We start from the raw sequence: 17,051 nt of genomic DNA on the forward strand, positions 1-17,051 counted from the left end.
CAACAAAGTAATTAAAATTGGTACCTTTTGTTCAACAAAAACCTTCAGAAAGTTATAAATCAGTGAATCACGAATGCCAAAATAATGATAGAAAGGGTTTGATTTAGGTTTTCCAAGAAGTAGAACAATGGGTACAAGGGAATGATGTAATGAATGAAAATAAAAAGCACCGGACAATTTAAAGAGAAACTAATTTAGAAGAAGAGAGATTTTGTAGAGGAAGATAAGGTAAAGCAGAGTTGGGGCTAGACATAAGAAAAACTGGAAAGCCTTAGGGACTAGACTCTTCAGCATGAGAACAACGAGGAGTTAATAAAGGTATTTTAATTGGAGAGACTCAAAGTTTTGCTTTAGAAAGATTAATACCAACATAGTGCCGGCACCCATGATTAGGTTAGGGAAAATAGAGATGCAGGGAGTCTACTTGAAACATTACAGAGATCTGAGGTTTAGGTCGCATTGTATGAAAAAGGCAGTAGCAGAAATAAAAACAATCAGATAAAAACTCATTTTAAAGGAAACATTCAAAGAATTCAGGAACTTGTTAGATGTAGGGTTGAGGGCTGGGAAAGTGTAGGAAAAGGAATTCTGTTTTAGGTATGAGTTTAAGGTGATGTACATCAACATGGAAATTTTTAGCAGGCAGTTGGAAAGAGGGCTCAGGGCTCAAGAAAATATATCAAAACAAAATGCAAATATGAATTAAATACATATACACACATTCAGAGACAGAGAGGGGAGAATGCACATTCATGAGTTCAGCACCAATAAAGATGATCATAAAAAGCCCTACTTCACACCATATACAAAATCACTTCCAAGATCCCTAAATACTTAAATTTTAAAGGAAAATCATAAAATGTTTAAAAGAAACATAGACAAAAATAAACTCAGAGTTGGGAAGGGTTTCTTAAAATGTTTTTTTAATCTGTACATGAAATTTCAATAAAATCATCAACATTAAAGTTAAAATTTTGTCTACAGAACTATAACAAAAGTGAAAACTTAAAGCCAAACCTGAAAAAAACAAGTTATTGTCAAATGATTAATATCCAGACTAAGTAATGTTTACCTATTGAAAAGAAATGGATAAAACAGTAGAAAAATGGGCTAACGACATAAAAAGGCACTTGAAGAAAGTCGAAACACAAATACAAACATTTGAAAATCCTCTCAACTTCAACAATACTCAGAAAAATTCAGAAAAGAATTGCAAATTTTGATTACAATTTTACACCCACTCAATGGAAAAGGAAATCTGAAAAATCTAAAAATACCTTTCTGAAAAATCTGAAAATCTAGCAATATCAAGTATAGTTAGTTTTGATAAGAATATACAATAATAGAAGTGTTTGCACCATGCTGGTTGGAATGCCAATATTCAATCACTTTGGCAAACAACTTAGGGTCATCTTATCAAGTCGAAAATGTATACTCCGTATGACTTTGCCATTTCACAAGAGAAGAGCGTGTACCTGCTCACAAAGACAGATGCACAAGAATGTATGCACATGCACATTTCTTTGTAACACAGCAACTAGGAAACCCAAGAGCTACCCAAATATCCATAGGCAGAAAACTGGGTAATTACTTTTAGCATATTCAAAAACAATACAATACAGCAGTGAAGAAAAATATAGCTACACAAAAAACATAGATGTTACGGATACTGAATGTTGTGGGGTTGGCAGCAGCAATTAAGTGACCCAAGATGCATGGAGCATGATACCATTTATATAGTACCTCAAAAACATTAAAAATGTAATAAAATGTTTGTTTTAAATAAGTCAAGGTAAGAAAAAGAAAGTCTGAGTGGAAAGAGACTCTCAGAAGGGTCTGGTGATATTACTTCCGTTGATTTATGGGTACATGTACATTTGTTTTACTGTTCTTTGTATCTTGTGCATAGTCATATTTTTATAAAATATTTCATTAAAATAAATATTAATAAAAGAAAACTGACTAAATACTCAGAACTGCTTACATTTAGAAGAATGAGACAGAAAAAAATACCAGAAAAGGATAAAGATGAATAAATGTTCAGAGACGTTTAAAAAAAAAAAAGGATAATATAGGCTTTTAGATTTAAGGAAGAAAAAGAGAGCCCAGGAATGTCAAATGTTACACAGAAGTCAAGGGGAATTGGAACGGGAAACAAATGTTAGAGACATCATCTCAAGACAGTAATTTTCAGATGCATGAAAGAGAGAACAACCAAGCTATAAGGTATGAGAACACCTTGAGAGGAACCTGAGAAAGCAAGTAACAACCACGCTCTGCAGAAGCTGGGCTGTGGAGATAGCTATGCATGGAATACACACACATTTTTTTCAGCTGGATGAAACTTTGCATGTTTGTGAAGAGAGGGGCAGGCAAGTGGGCTCATGGGACATATTGGGGTGGGCCTGGAGAGAGGAACGAAAGACACAGGAGAAAGGAGGTAACTGTAGAGATTATATGTCACTTTTAAATAAATAATATTATAACCTTGGGCATTAAAAAATGATAAGGCAACTATCCCCTAAATGTCTCACTCAACAGTCAGAAAATAGTCAATAGGCTATAAATTACACCTCTGCTACAGATTGGCTTCTTGGTTCAAAGAGTTCAACTTTCTCATCATTCCTTTTAACTCACCACAAGTCTAATCCAACTGAGCACTCCCTAGACTTTTAAAATGGGTCTTATTAAAGGGTATGGCAGAGCATCACTTCTCCCACTCCACAATCCTCCTAGCTCCTGGTCCAAGGACAAGATTGTCCCTAAGAGGGACATTGTTTCCGCTGGGACAAGGGTGGTAGATGCTACTGGGCCTCTGGAGCAAGGATGAAGGCAGAGAGGGGCGAGGGAATCCAGAGTCTAGGAAGAGTCAAGAATCTCTGGAAATGACCCAAAGAATAGGGAAGTGTCAGAGACCAGATGCAGAAGACCTGGTCTATAAGTGAGGCTCTTGGACCCTTCACAAAACAACAGCTATACAGGGATGCAGGGAGCTGCTCTGTAAAACATCTTGAACCTCCTCTCACTGCAGGCACTGCCTCCAGAGTCTTTTACATCAGAAGGTGTAATTAACTTCTCATGGCCCTAACTGCTTTGTATTGCTGAAGGAGAGAACGTGGTAACACTTAGAAATTAAAGCAATTTTGTGTGGTCCGGTTGTGATAAAAAGCCCAAGTGCCTCTCTTAATGCATATGATTCCCTCCAAATTAAAATATTCATCATTTTAATAAATTTCTCCTTCTCCTCAAAGTTAACACCATTTTTATAGAAAATTTCCCATTTGATACCAGTTCACCCCCTCCAGGCAATATGATCACAAATCATGGTTTAAGTAATCTCCCTATCCACTGCCATTTTAGTAGTGGCAATGAGATTGAAAAAATAAAAAGTTCCAGTCTCTGATTCTACAAACCAGTGTCATCCATTTATATGACAGCTAATCGGAGATGCAAAAGTACTGGACGAGGAACGACGCTTTTTCTTTCTTTTTTTAAAGTTAAGTGTGCTATCCCCTGTCTTGACTTAACAAGCACTATCCTCTACTAAGTTAGTTATACTCTTTATGGGCTTTTACTTGAAGAACAGAGGAAATGGATTGTGCCTGTCCTTCTGATTCCCAGTTATCACATAAGGTAGGTGATAGATAAAAGATCTCACCGGGTGTAAAGATGATTTGTTAGGAAGGTTTATGTTTCTGAAGTGAGAAGAATGTTTCTGCAACGTGAGCGCTCTCTGAACTAGAGTGGGGTTCAAGGCTGAAATTCAATTCAGGGCATAACCTCCTGACAAGGTAGCCCACTGAATTTAAGGTAGTAGAGTGATAACTAAGAAGCAGTGCATAACTTTGCCTCCTGTATTATTTGCTTGACTTTCTTCCAAAAAGAACCCTGACCAAGGAAAATCCAAAAACAAACTCATTTAAGACTTCTGTGCCTTGGGACTTCCTTGGTGGCGCAGTGGTGAAGACTCCACGTTCCCAATGCAGGGGGCCCAGGTTCTATCCTTGGTCAGGGAACTAGATCCCAACATGCATGCCAAAACTAAGAGTTCCCACGTCACAAGTGGGGAGCCTGACTGCCGCAATTAAGGAGCCGGCAAGCTGCAACTAAGGAGCCAGCGAGCCACAACTAAGACCCAGTGCAACCAAATAAATAAATAAATAATTTTAAAAATAAGTAAATAAAAAAAAAAATGAAACTTCTGTGCCTTATAACTCAGGCCCTTGACTCAAGAACTCAGCTGGCTCCAAACTGAGAAGTAAACAGCAATGAAAAAAATCAGAAAGGACCTTTCACTGCATCACAAAGGCAGCACACTGACAATTATCAGGGACTAGCAACCCTGCAAAAGGAAATCTCAACGTGAACAAGGAGCTTCCTGCCACCAATCAATAGGGCACTCCTGGTTGTATAGTGAGCGAATGCCATTTACTAACTGGGTTGCATTAAAACCAGCAGGCTCGCTTGTGAACAGCAAGCCACTTTATTTTCCAGAGATCTTGGGTCATAGCATGCCCTTTTACGGCACAAGGAAACTTACTTTGTTGGCATATGTGACACAGAACTTGTCCAACTTGGAACCACTGGTACATAAAGCAAATAAAGGATTAGAAACCACCCACTGTAGGAGATTAAGGACTTAACGGGCAGATGGAGAAGAGCATCACCTGGACAGCCTTCATCCTTTATAATAAAGGAAAGTTCCCCCGCAATCCAGTGGAAAGAATAAGCTTAAATGAACAAAATTTAGCAATTCTGTTGACAAAGGCAGAATCCTTGAATAGACATTTTGTTTCAAATGTGAGTTTGTCTGCCAAAACCTGATTGCCTTTCATAATAAATAAATTTCTACCTAGCAGAAAGGGAACTAAATAACAAAAATATGCCTTGCCCCCCACAGGTCTTCATGCAAAAATGTTGAACATCACAACTTCAAGAGTCTGATTTGAACATACGGAGCTTGAATAATAGCAGTGTGGGGATAACCAGCAAATGCTGAGTTAAGGTCCACCTTTATCTGCTGAGCTTAGCCTTAAAAAGAATGACTTTTAAAAATCATCACTGTCATCACGCTGCTCTGCTGATTAGACTTTTCTGAGTGGTCCGCAAACATTTAGGAGTCAAATTAACAAACAGATCTCACCACCTGGATTTGGAAACTTCTGAATAATAGGGTCCAACCGATTCAACATCATCTGTCACTCCTCTTCACGTCAAAACCCTCCACTTCAGCCAGACCAGTGTGGCTGTCCCCTCACACAATATGATCATTCTCATTTCTGACAGCAGAGGGAGCTATCTATGCCTTGCAATGAGGAAACCTAGACCCCTTTTTACTCCTGCTTTTGCATACCCAGATCCCACTCCATTTTTGTCTGACCACAGGGCCTGTGTGTTGCTTCCTTCTTGGAGCTCCTTTAATAGCGTTGTTTTCTTCACTCCTTTGGCCATTTAATTAAATAACAATACAAGACCGCCAATATGGAAGTTTCATCTCCCTCAGAAGACTTTTCTTTTCCCCATTGTTTTATTATGGCATTTTCAAATATATATAAAATTAGAGATAACTGTATAACAGAACCCCATTTAACCATCACCTACCATCAAAACTTGTCAACACATGGACAGTTTCCTGACTGGACTCTATATTCCCTAAAGAAAGGTATGAAATTGTTTTCATACTTGTTTGTTTTCTTCCAGAGCCTAGATTAGTGCCAAGCATGTAATAACAACTCAGTAAATACTTGGTTATGGAAAGGAATTGAAATCCAATCCACCGAAGTTCTGAGCTGGCCCTTAAGTCAGCTTACTTCATCCAATCAATTCTTGACAGACAAACCATAAAAATATTCAATGTTTTTAAAGAAATATTAGCAAATAATAATAAGGAAAAACTTCCTGAGATATTGCATGGAAGTGAAATAACTATAACCTTACTCTTACCCCATCACTTAATATTTAATCAGCAAATCAAATTTTCTTTTGAGACCGAGACTGAAAAATCATTATCAATAAACAAACAGACAGCGTGATACATAAGAGAGGAACTAGAATTTACCTTTAGGGGACCTAACTCAATTCTACTAGCAACATGACCTTAAATAAGTCACTTATCCTCCCTCAGTCCTTATCTCTAAAATAAAAATAGTTCTCCTTTTCCTAATGACCTCAAAATGCTACTATGAAGATGAATTTTTTTTTAATTTGTCAAACTGCTTTCAAAATACAAAGCACCACATAAATATTACACTGTCTTTACGGCACACCTGGTCCCTTTTCAAAGAGGTTCTATAATCCGCTTGGGGGCACAAAACATAAAACTCTCTGAAATATTACAAGCTAAATGTCTAAATAGCAATGTAAGCAATACAGATATAAGGAGAGTGAAGTGACTAACAAATGCTTCATGGTAGAAGTGGGCATAACGTTGGGTCTTAAAGGATTAATAGAACCTGGGCGAGGCAAAGGAAGAAACAAAGGCATTTTAGAAGGTATATATATAGTATATAATATATATTATATAATACTTATATATAAGGTATACATATTATATATAAGGTACATAGTATATATATATATTATATATTTACATATTAAGGTATATATATATATATATAAACATGATATATATATCATGTTTACATTCACATACACACGCAAAGTGCCCAAAGAACAATTAGAGCATCTTGCAGTTTGACTAAAGCAGAGGGTGCCTGTAAAAAAATAATGGTAGGGCTTCCCTGGTGGCACAGTGGTTGGGAGTCCGCCTGCCGATGCACGGGACACGGGTTCGTGCCCCGGTCCGGGAAGATCCCACGTGCTGCGGAGCAGCTGGGCCCGTGAGCCATGGCCGCTGAGCCTGCGCGTCCAGAGCCTGTGCTCCGCAGCGGGAGAGGCCACAACAGTGAGAGGCCCGCGTACCGCAAAAAGAAAAAAAAAAAAGGTAAAGAGATTGGAGCAGTTGACTGAGGCTAAATTATGAAGGACCTCACATGAAGGCTAAACATTTTGACTTCAAAGCAAACACTGGCAAAATCTGAGGAGGTCAATATCAGCAAAATAGCATCCCCCCAAAAGTTTTATAATAGAATTGAAGGCAAGGGAAACAGGGAACTGTTACCATTATCAAGAGGGGACACAAGCAGAGTTGTGACTGGAGAGTAAGCAGTGAAAAGACTAAAGAATATATATTTGGAACATTTCCAAGATGAGACCAAAAATGAGTAAATAGAAGCCCTTTATAAAAATCTTTTCAGAAGTGTTGAAAGTCTTTCCTTGGATGACAAAGCTCCACATAACTAGAACCTGCCCATCTCATCCTAGAAAAGGTCTCCTTTGACCACTCCTCCACCTGTCCTCTGTCCCTCCACGATGCCAATCTCCCCAAATTTAGGGCCTTGAATTAGCTGTTTGCTCTGTTTCTGCTGCATTTCCCTGATCTTTGTGTGCCTGGGTCCCTTTTGCCACTCAGATCTCCAGGTGAAAATCACTTTCTCCAATAGTTTTCCCTGAACCACCTGGTCCAAGATGGTTTCCAGAACTCTAACTCTCACATTATTCTATTTTAATTTTTTAGTACTTATTGCATTCTGATATTTTGCTCATTTATTTATCTATCTGTTTTTCCCCCCTCCCACCCCTAGAGTAGAACTCCTGGGAGAATAGGAACCTTGAGACTTATTCAGAACTGTATATCCCCAGCAGCCAGAATAGTGCTTGGCATAGATTAGGTTGCTTTGATAAATACTCGTGAAAGGGATAAATTAATGAGTCATTCATAGTGACATACAGAGAGAAAGTCAATGTTGTTGTTGCTATTCCAGGGCCCCTACCTTCTTCAGGCTTGGATATTCTACTTCCCTAACATGCTGTGACAGAATCCCAAATCTTTTCAATTCTATCTCTTTTTGACTTTGCTAGCTTTAGTTGGTACCTTTCATTTGTAAATAAGAGCTTTAAAGAGAAAGGCCCCGATAGTGAGAGGCCCGTGCACTGCGATGAAGAGTGGCCCCCGCTTGCCACAACTAGAGAAAGCCCTCACACAGAAAGGAAGACCCAACACAGCCCTAAATAAATAAATAAATAAATTTAAAAATAAATTTAAAAAAAATTAAAATTCCTCAAATTAAGTTAACTCAGTCAATAAATGTATTTGTTTATAATCTGGGTGTCCAGTCATATAGATGTTTTTAAAATATAAGAATGTAAATATAATGTATACACCTTATTTTTAAGCACAAAATAAGAATTGATTTACTGCTTCCAGAAAGCTGAGAAGAATGGTTTTTTTAAAAGATCATTCAAAGAATATTAAGGATCTAAATCTCATCAGGGAATTCCAGTGGTGTGTGCAGTGGTTATTTGTGTAACTAAATGCAGAAATAACATGTAGAAGCTAGTTTTATAATGACAGCTTTAAAAATACCTTTTGAAAATCAAAACAGCTAAAATTAACCATAATGTCCACTAGATTACATAAGTGGATGTTTTAATTTACAGTGTTCAAAGTTTGCTTTCCTTTAAATTCCAACTTTTATTACTAACAACAGAATAATCAAAAGGAATAGTAAACTAGATACGAAGTACAAATATGCCTGACATTTCCTTTATATTTCTTCCCTACCATACTCTCTCAATTGAAAAGCCTATGCTAAAATAGATAATTACAACCTTTCCTTTTTCCATTATGTTCTAAGAATGGAAACTGAAATCACCACAGCAACAAAAGTTAAATTTTAGATAAAAACATAATGTCACCCAGTTTAGTTTTGATTTTCCCTTGAGGAAGCGATATTTTGTTACACACCACGTACAACCTAAAATAAAGAAAAATCAGTCTTTGACATGTAAATGGACAAAGAGGTCGCAAAGAAATTCAGATTGTACAGAAAATCAAAAGCCCTTGGGGGGTGGGGGGTGGAATTCCAATTAACCATCAAAGTCAGCAGACAAAATCACTGAACAAGGAATTGATTTTAAATCGTTATCTACATTTTTCTCATTGATATGGTATTGCATTAATAAATGGTACAGCATTGTCAGATTAAACGGATTAGAAGGAAATCGTTCTTACATTTTTTTGTGTTTGGCTAGGAATTCTGCCCCAGTAATATACTTTTTTTTTTCATCTTAGTGTATGAAGATCAGCCCATTAATGTATGTAATTAATAGATACTGAGGTATGGAAAACAAGGAATCAGTAGTGTGTTAATTTGGATTCAACAAGCTGGGCTGAACACAAGTGAGTGAGCAAGCGAGGTATGGGCATCTCTTCCACCCTTTGGAGCATCTGTCTTCCCCAGTCCCCTGGGATGAAACAAACTCCTAAGAAAAAGTCATAAGCTGAACAAACACTGCCTAACTCTGCTTACTGCTCATTATTTTTCAATCTGCTATTAAAAGTGCATTAATTTCATGGAAATATTTCTCAAAAGAATTAGTGAAGGGGGGCTTCCCTGGTGGCGCAGTGGTTGAGAGTCTGCCTGCCGATGCAGGGGACACGGGTTCGTGCCCCGGTCTGGGAGGATCCCATGTGCCGCGGAGCGGCTGGGCCCGTGAGCTATGGCTGCTGAGCCTGCGCGTCCGGAGCCTGTGCTCCACAACAGGAGAGGCCACAATAGTGAGAGGCCCGCGTACCGCCAAAAAAAAAAAAAAGAATTAGTGAAGGGACACTTGACAGCTCCTGCTACACTAAATGAAAACAGGTATGATTTAGTAGAATAACAACAGACTTCTGTCATCTGCGTGCAATAATTACTGTGTTAACAGAACTCTTTTCTTCATTTGTTTACATTTGTTTATACACTGTAAGTTTCATCAATGAATCAATGCAAACAGAGTCCAAAGGAAAAGTAAAGCAGATGTTTTATAATAAAAGCAAATCACCATCAGGAAACAGAGAGAAGGCATCCTCATAGGATGATAAGTTTTAAGAAAACTATGACTATAATAACGTGAAAGTTTTTTCAATCCTATTTGGAGTACTTTAAATGAGACAAATAAGGAAACATTAAGAGTAAAAATGAGCAACATAAAGCTGCTTTGTTAAGAGCCTATCAAACAGAAGGTACGGTACCAGTGTAAAAATGAGCCAAAATGCCCATGTTAGGCAATTACTGTTACCAGAACTAAAATAAGCCTATTTAGTTGTGAAGTTAGTCAACTTCAGATGTCACTGATATGGCTAAATTCCAAAATTTTAAAAGCAAGGGTTAAATTAGTAAAGAGGAAAATGGGAATAATTTCAACCACTTAATAACAAGCAACTTAGTCCATGTATGAAGATAAGAAACATTCACTTAGCACTCGATCAAATATTAAAACAAAGTAAAGATGACATATATGGAAGTACCCAGTTCAGTGTCGTGTGCAGGGTAGACACTCAACAAATTACCCTTCCTTCCTTTCTTTCTACTCCCTTCAGTCATTGACTCATTCTATTACAGTCCTATTTACATTTTCAGGTATATAGCTTTGTCTTCTCCCTGCAACTGGACTGAAAAATATTAATTGTTTCATTCATAGATAGATATGTATACTTTTAATTCTGCCATATGTCTCACATGTGCTATCTACAAACATGTGTTGAGAGGTGGGACTGACTGAAAGGTCAACAAAGATGTGACATGATATATTAGGATGCTTTGGGCTGCATAGGAGAATACTCAACTAAAAGTGGTTCTGAAAGTTATTATTGTTATTGTTGCTAGTGTTATTTTGTCTGAGAGTAGGACCCTGGCTCCTTCCATACTTTCTTCTGTTACCCTCAGTTTGTTATCTTCTTCCTCAGAGTTACAAAATAACTGCAGTAGTGCCAAGCATCATGTTCTCATGCAACAACATGTATCTCTTTTTAATCAGGGAATAACACCTTTCCCAGAAGTCTCCTGGCTGACTTTCCATCATAACTCATTGGCCAGAGCTGGTCACATGACCACTGCTACCTGCAAAGTAAGTTGGGAAAGTAAGTAAGGTGGGAGGGTACCTAGCCAACGTGGAAAAAAGTGAGTAGAATGACTATTCAACAGGAAATTAATAATACCTGCAATATTATCATACAAGATAATAAGCCAGAGTCATTTATAATGGTTATAGATGAAGTTACAGCTGTAAGATACACCTAGTGGTATGCACTGAATTGTGTCCACTCCCACCAAATTCATATGTTGAAGTCCTAATCACCAATGTGACTGTATTTGGAGATTGGGCCTGTAGGGGGTAATAAAGGTTAAGTGAGGTCAAAAGTGTGGGACCCTAATCCAATAGGCCTCGTGCCCTTATAAGAAGAGGATGAGACACCAGAGCTCTCTCTGTTCATTATGTGAGGACACAGGGAGAAGGTGGCCTTCTGCAAGCCAGAAAGAGAGCTCTCTCCAGGAAACAAATAGACCAACTCTTTGATCTTTGGCCTTCACACCATGAGAGAAATAAATTTCTGGTGTTTAAGCCCACTCAGTCTATAGTATTTTGTTATGGCAGCTCAAGCAGACTAGGAAAGAAAATCCATCTACAAAAGAAAAATCTTGCCACCCTCCTCTCTTCAGTGGGGCTCTACATGGTTGGATGAGGAGCAGTAAAAATTGGGAGCATTCCAAGAGCTATGGCACAGGAGTGATATCCTCTTTCCTCACTCTTTGCATGGATGGTTCATGAGCATGCTCTTACTTCAGCTCCATCCTTCGAGATCAATCTTTTAGAGACTTTTTATTTAAGTAAAGTTATTTGGTTTAAGTCCCAATCTTCTTGGATCCAAAGCAGTAGTATCTCTGGAGTGCAACAAACATTCCATTGCCAAAATTTCAGTGTAATGCATGTTAACATAAACCTTTAAAAAGGAGACAAAAACAAAAGACCCCATGCTTGTCCAGTTCTTACAGTTTTTTAAACCAGTGAAAAATGTTAAGAAGAAAATGGGTGGCAAAAGTTCAGCATTTATTTCTCAGTGAATTATGAAGTGAAAAAAAAAAGGCATATTCAGCTATATTATCACTTTCCAATTTCAGGCCAAACCCCTGTAGTTTTCATCACACAACATTTTTGTGATTATTGATGTGCACCCAGTTAATGAAAACCAGCAGATTAGGTTTCCACTAATAGTTCTGGAAGTTATGTCTGCCTGCCTCATTTGGTAACAACCTCACTGTTCAGTAAGAAACTAATGGATTTAATCCAAGAGCAGAATTTAGTTTTACACATACAAGACAGGTCAGATTTCCAGAGTGGAGAAAATAACACTTTTAGAGGTATGCTGATCTTCAGTTGAAACTTAACACTGAGATAATAACTCATAATATTTGGGTTGCTGGTTTTTTTTTTTCTTTTTCCTTCTGTTTAGAGCAATTAAAAAATTTACAGTATGTACTTAAGGCCTATAAAAACAGGAAGAGTTAGCAACTTGTAACCATGGCAAATAAAATACATGTAATATAATACTTTCTATAATTAGTATACTGAGCTAAAAAGACATCTATTGCTTCTGAAGACACAGGTGAGAAACAGTTCCTTATATATTAGTTGTATCACTGCAATGCTTATGTCATAAATGCAATTTACATTTGCTTGTTGTGTTTCACTATAGAAAGTGTTCGTTCCAAATAACGGTGGTTTAACAAAAACAATGAGGTATGGTGGAAAGCAAACTAATCCAGGAATAGAGAAATCAAGCAACAAGAATTATAGTCCCATTTCTGCCTCAAATTACTTTGGAAACAAGTCTTTTGTTTTCATTTTCCCCACTACATTTTAGATCTGCCCCTCTTAAGTCATTTAATAATGCATTAAGTCATTTAATAATGCTACATTGTTTCAAAGTTTTACCTACATATACCTCACCTTCCCATCTGGACTAGGCTCCTTAAAGGCAGACCCTACATCTGATTTACATTTTTATCTTCTACAGGGCCAAGCTAGACTGTAATCTTCAAGAGAAGAAGGACTTTACCTGTATATCCCCAGAGGTTAGCATGGTGTGACCTCATGCTAATAATGTGCCAAAAAATCAGATGTTTTAATAAACAAAAAACCTAAAAAAAGAGAGTAGGGATGGGGAGGAATGAATAGGTGGAACACACAAGACTTTTAGGGCAGTAAAAATACTCTGATTCTATAATGATGAATACATGTCATTATAAATTTGTCTAAACTCTTAGAATGTACAACACCAAGAGTGAATCCTAAAATTAACTACAGACTTTGAGTGATTATGATGTGTCAATATAGGTTCATCTATTGTACCAAATATAGGTTCATCTGTTGTACCTCTCTGGTGGGAGTGTGATAATGGGGGCAGCTATACATGTGTGGGAACTGGGGGTATATGGGGAAATCTCTGTACCTTCCTCTCGAATTTGCTGTGAACCTAAAACTGCTCTAAAAAAAAAACTGTGTTCAAAAAGAAAAGAATAGTATGCTTTCACAATAGAAGAAAATGCTGAGCACTTATTAAATCCAAAAGAGTTCACAATTTTTTGTTTACTCATCGTAACGTCAACCTAATTTATGGTAAACCTCTACTATGTGTCAGATACTTTTCTAAACACTATGTATTAATTCAGTACTTAGAACAACCCAGTGAGGTAGGTACTGTTGTGATCCTCATTTTTCAGATGAGGAAACTACAGTCAAAAAGATTAAGGAATACTCCCCAGGCTGCACTTGACTCTACCATCTAAATAGTAGAGTCAAGATTTGCCCAGGAAGGGCTGGTCCCAGAGACAAGGACCCTTATCCTGATCCTCCAGATAACCAAAATTCATTATTCAGGAAATCATTTTTGCCTTCATTTCACAATTTCATGTATCTTTTTTTCAAATCAGAAGTTAAGTTTCTTGGGGTTAAAAACTGGCATCTCCTCATTATTGAATAGTCCACAACTTAAGTAATTACATTACCACATCAATCTTCTCTTTAGTCATCTGCTAAGATGGAATCTCTGGGAAGGGAAAATCACACCAAAGGTGTGCTATATCTTTTTCAGATATTTAGTTCAACAGAAAAATGGAAAAGAGAAGAGCTAGCTTGTAAGGAGTATTTTGTTTTCACTCCCAGGATCACGGTTTTTATACAAAAGTTATCCTATACTAATTAAAGGTAGGAACTCTCTCAGCCTATTTTCTTTTTGATTGCTTCTGTTGTTATTGCTAAAGTTGGGTGAAAAGGGGTTGTACCAAAGAGGTGGTCAGATAAGGAATGGCTCAAGCAAAGAAGAGAAAGGAGTCTTCACTAGACACACAAAAGAAAAATGAGATGTTAAAAAACAAGGTTAAAGAACAAGTTTGAACAGTGTAAGATCTCTGGAGAAGAGAAGCTGAGTAAACTGTGGAACCAAGGAGAACAATTTCTATAAATATCATAACTCTTTAATCTAGAGTCTGAGAACATTAAAATATGCAGTGTTTCTTTAAGAATGAAAGAGTAAAAAAACAAAACAAGCAAACAAAAAAGAATGAAAGAGTAGGCTTATAACATGGCACATTGCAATGGCTATATTTTAATTTTTAAAAATCCATAAAGAGTCTGCATTAAGCAATAGTCAAAAGTTTTTCATGCTATTTCCTAATAGCAAAAATGCTACATTAATATAGTTGTTTCTAATAAACTGATATACAGATACCACTAGGTATCTAAATGACAAAATCGATGAAAACATCAATGAACTAATTTATTGAGCACTAAGCACATGAATAAAAAAATATTCTGCTCTGTTATTTGCTCCCATTGATTGCTAAGTTTTGCAAGTTAAGGAAAAGGATGTGGAAGCAAAGTAATCACTTAAGAAATGACCTATTGCTCAAATTTCAGTCTGCAACAAAGAGACATTTACCCACAGGTTCTATGTATTGAGCAATCATTTTCTCTGACAAGAGATTTCCAAAAAGATCTCACTAGCCAGGCTGAAACTTGCACAGGTTCCTTTTGCACTGTTTGCTTTAAAATACCACAGGTACAAGTAACCTAGGCAGCTTTGTCATGCAAAATGAGACTGAACAAAGAAGCGTTCATCCAGCTCTTGGTACTATAACTCAACATTAAAATTAACATTCCAGAAATCTGTGCCATAAGAAAATGTTATTGGGGGGGTGAGGGAGGGATGGAGTGGGAGTCTGGGGTTAGCAGATGCAAACTATTACATGTAGAATAGATAAACAAGGTCCTAATGCATAGCACAGGGAACTATATTCAATATCTTGTGACAAACAATAATGGAAAAGAATATAAAAAAGAATGTATATATGTATAACTGAATCACTTTGCTGTACAGCAGAAATTAACATAACATTGTAAATCAACTATACTTCAATAAAAAATAATAAAATAAAATAGAAACTACAATTTGGTAAAAAAAAGAAAATGTTATTAATATCAGTGATTCAAAGATAGATCTTAGCAAAAAAATAGGAAAAAGTAATTACATGTATGCCATTTCTTAGTTACAAAGGATCAGCCGTATGATACCACAGATACATTATTTGCTGGATTTATCAAAATCTACTTCTATGGGTTTTATTTTCAAAGATAGAACTAACAATTTGATTCTTTAATGTACCATCTATGTAGGTAGCAAACAACAAACAGGGTTGAATATATGCAACCTTACTCCAGAACCCAAATTTTTAATAATTTTGCTAGATTTGTTATCTGAGCTTTAATTTAATTTAAGGAGGCTGAATCTGTGGACAGTTTTATTTTGCTGAATCAGAGCTTTTTCTTTTTAGTGTTATGTTAAGCTCCAATAACAGATTCTAAAGAAATCAGTAAGATGATAATGTGTCTAAGGGTGACCCAGCAATGACAGTTATCAACCCACTGTTGTCATAGATGAGCCCGTTAATCTTGCTTCAGTGCTTTAGCATTAGTTTCACACGCCTCCACCCACTCACCCACCACATAAGCAGCCCACCCAGAGCTATGCACCCTGAAGAAGCAGATGGCTCTCCAGAACTGAAGAGAAACATCCTTCTGTTCAGGAATAATGGAATCAACTAGTACCTAATAGAAATCCATTGAAATCTTCATAGACACATAACCCTGAATGGAGAACCTTACCTGTATGAAGTAAGAGACTTTTAATAAAATAAAAAATCAACTCAAAACAAAGCAATTAAAAGAATGCATTGATTTCCTCTCCCCTCTTCCCAGGAACAAAGATAAACCTAACATGCTTTTTTAAAAAGCAGAAATAAAACTATTAGCTTATAAATTACTCACCAACACTAATAAAAAATATACTTTTACATCAACTCATTCCCATTAGGTTCTGTAATAAGCTAAGAACAGGCAAATCTTTTAAAAGTTTAAATTTCAAGATCTAACACAGAAGTGAATTTTCAGAAGAGGTAACTTTCTGTTACCAGGTCCTGAACCTTACAATGAAGATTACTGAACAACTTTCCAAACTGGTAAATGGACTTCTTTGGTTCAACCATATAAACTCTGTCACACAAATCACAATGTAAGTATTGACACTATTCATTGTCTGGTTTACTCATAATTAAATCAAAAATTTCTGGGGGGGGAAGATCCAAAGACATGTGGACAACTTTTTTTGTTGCTTGCTTATTTTTTTTATAGTTGGGGCTGGAGAAGCCATGATAGGCCATGTAAGGGAGACTTATGAGTAATAATAAGTACTTAGAGGCAGTCAAGTGGCAGTGGGATGGAATGAAGCATTCACTTCGTCACTAGAATGAAGACTCTAAACTCTTACTGAAATTCTTTAGTGCTACCTTTAAGTCAAAACTGTCCCCCACTCAAGTCTTGGTGAGGTTTTGTTTGCCTATTTTTATACTCCATGTAATTGACAAAAATATTTTAAAATTATTGAAAATGCCTCCCCCTTAGATAACATATTTCATGAAACACTATTTCATGTTTATTTTTTAAATGTTATCTTCAAGAAGCCAGTAAACCAATCCAGTCTGAATAGTACACTCAACTCAAAAAGCCTATTTCTTCCTGAACAAAGACAGAAATATATCTGTCAATAAGCAGCTCTTTGCCAAACAACCAACAAATTTTGTACCTAAACTACATTTTTCCGTATGTTGAAATAT

At 36.7% G+C, this 17,051-nt stretch overlaps 1 protein-coding gene across 4 annotated transcripts in view; it reads right to left on the reverse strand.

Annotated features, from left to right (window-relative positions):
* PTPRK (protein tyrosine phosphatase receptor type K) overlaps nt 1-17,051 on the reverse strand; it is a 588,095-nt gene that overhangs the window by 349,250 nt on the left and 221,794 nt on the right. The gene's annotated exons all lie outside the window — the stretch shown is intronic.

Source organism: Mesoplodon bidens (assembly GCF_964165515.1).
Source record: "Mesoplodon bidens genome assembly, chromosome: 12".
In the NCBI taxonomy this organism is placed as follows: Eukaryota; Metazoa; Chordata; class Mammalia; order Artiodactyla; family Ziphiidae; genus Mesoplodon; species Mesoplodon bidens.